We start from the raw sequence: 2,823 nt of genomic DNA on the forward strand, positions 1-2,823 counted from the left end.
ATAGTCTTGACTAAATTTTCAAATAATTTATCAAGCTTTAAGAAAATGAAGCCTGTTTTTAGATGAACTAGTCTATAAAGACTTTTTGTTTTGTATTTTCATCGCAATTATACACATTTACCCACAAATTCTCATGACTGTCATGTGTGCGGATTAGTTTTGAATTAAATTTGACTTAAATTAAATGACATTTTTAGTCTTTGTATTATATTAAGTTTTATAAAGTGAAATCAGCATAATTCAGAACACTTTTAAAAAAATGGTGGAGGAAGTAGAAGGACTGAAGTAGTATTTTCTTGTAAAACATACTCCAGCAATCTTATTGTTTTTATTTACAACGCTGAAAAATCATTTTTTATGATTTAAATGCTATCATGATGTAATACTGTATAATTTCTTTATTTTTGCATGCTTTTTTAGATTATGTAAATATCTAGTATCGCTATCAGACTTTTACTTCTTAATTTTGTTCTGCTTATTTGAATGCAGTATTTTTCTTAGAGTTTTACTTCAGGCGAACTCGAAACCAATTACAGGGTTGCTTATTTTTCAAGGCAGACCGGCATATCCATGCAATAGTTTTAAAATCTTAGACAAATAAACCATAAGACACTTGAGAAGCTCTTGTTTGCCTCCCTAATGGTTCCACTTTTTTCAGTATGAAAGCAAAGAGTGATTCACTTGCAGCTTACATGACTTTTGCTTTGTATTTGGACACATGGAAGTACTTCCAGGCGAGGAAAGTGAAGTGTTTGTGAGCTCTCGTGTTGATTTCTGTGAATGTGTGTGAATGACCAGTTAACAGACTCTGGGCCGTCTGAATGGGGAAGCTGAGCTGATGTGTTTATATGGTGTTCGTTGATGGGATGCTTTGATGGGATGCTTTGACCTTGTTAACTGTTCCATGAAATGTGCTTTGGAAGCGTGTAAAGCTCCTCCAACAGGAAAACCACTGTTAGACAACAGGACTGTCTTTGTGTGTAAAATGGCAACGCTAGAGTCCGATAATCTCTCTTTTCTTCTGAATCCTCAGCTGTGAGCAAACAATGCTTACTTGAAGAGGGTGAAGACATGAAGTCAGTGACGTGATTGGCTGGAGCATCGTCTATTGGCGTAACTTCCTGTTCATCTACGAGTGAGTGAAAAGAGGCACATGCAGCATACATAGCTACATCCTACACTAGCGTTCAAAATATTTTGTTTTTGAAAGAAATTAATACTTTTATTCAGCATGCAGGGATGCGTTAAATTGATCAAAAGTGAAAGTAAAGGCATTTATGCTACAAAATATTTCTATTTCAAATAAACACAGTTCTTTTGAACTTTCTCTTAATCAAAGAGACCTGAAAAATTAAATGTATTCAATGTTTTCAACATTGATAATAATCAGAAATGTTTCTTGAGCAGCAAATCAGCATATTAGAATGATTTCTGAAGATCATGTGACATGAAGACTGGAGTAATGATGCTTTCTTTTTTTTAATAATGTACATTTATAACACTATATTTTGTGTTTTCTGACCTTTAAGCTTGCGAATCATATTTTAATGCAATGTTTCGGTCAGCTGACCTTCATCAGGCATTGCGTTCAAACAGGAAGTCAAAGACACACAACTTTAAAACACAAATCAGCCAATGAGAAGAACACTGTAATCAATAATAGCCAATGCAGGCAACCAAACTCAAGTGCAATTTAGCCCAAATAATAAAGTACATACAGTATACTTCCAATGAAAGACAAATATACCAAATAGAAAACGGCCAACATAGCTTATTGTGCATTGAGTTTTGCATGCACACAATTCGGTGAGGTTTGGCTCCTCGTGTCGTTTGCCTGGCTTTCGCCACCATACACTCTAAAGACACAATAAAAGAGTCTGAGCTGCACAGTAATAGATGTCACATGTGCGTTACGCCAAAAATGGTGAACTGTTAGTAAACCACATGAGCATTCCAGCGGATCCAGCTGCTCGAGGCAGTGAGCAATTCTCAAAGTCATTTATTAGCGCATGTGGGATTCATTATCAAAGAATTTGTTAAATGGAAATGGAAACCAGTAGCATTTGAAGAGTCGAATCCAGTGGGGTACACCACTGTTCCTCTATCACCCGCTCTGTGTGTTTTGGCTTCCATGTGTGTTCTCCTGACCTTTGTTGGCGTAATGCGTCACGATACTCCAGGCTGAATGCGTGTGATGTGGCTTTCGCTTCTGCATTTACTTAGCAGTGTTGTTGTGAACCTGTTTGTTTTTCTTTCTTCTGTGCAGCATAAATGGAGAATGAACATACTGCTCTTTTCCATGCAAATGAGTGGAGATGCATGCAATTAAGCTCTAAAAATACCATAAAACAGTTGTGCACTATATTGCAAGTCTTATGATGCATTGTGTGAGGAACAGACCCAAATGTAATTCAGTATTCACTGAAAAGTCTGTTTTTTTTTGTTTATTTATTTTTGTAGCTCAACATCACTTCATGTTCACTTTCTTTTCATGAAAAAAATCTCCTTTTGTGGGCCATGTAAAATCAGTTCATGATGAAATTTGTCATTTTGTTGTGAGATATCCCTTTAAAATCTTTTTATAGTATTTCCACACAGTACAAATCAAATTATTATTATTATTGTTTTCCTTCAAATGTGTTGGCCATGTCTTTAGTATTATTAATACAGTATACTGTTGTAGTATTTATTATTATTTTTCTATTTCAATTTTTTGTTTGGAATTGAGTAATTTTGTTGCATGCTTTTGTCATTTTTATTCATTTTTAATTTTTTGTGGACTGTGGGAAATTAGTAAATGATGACACCCCCCCCCCCCCCCCC

The sequence above is a fragment of the Sinocyclocheilus grahami genome, unplaced genomic scaffold, assembly GCF_001515645.1.
Source record: "Sinocyclocheilus grahami isolate Dianchi unplaced genomic scaffold, SAMN03320097.WGS_v1.1 scaffold179.1, whole genome shotgun sequence".
Lineage (NCBI taxonomy): Eukaryota > Metazoa > Chordata > Actinopteri > Cypriniformes > Cyprinidae > Sinocyclocheilus > Sinocyclocheilus grahami.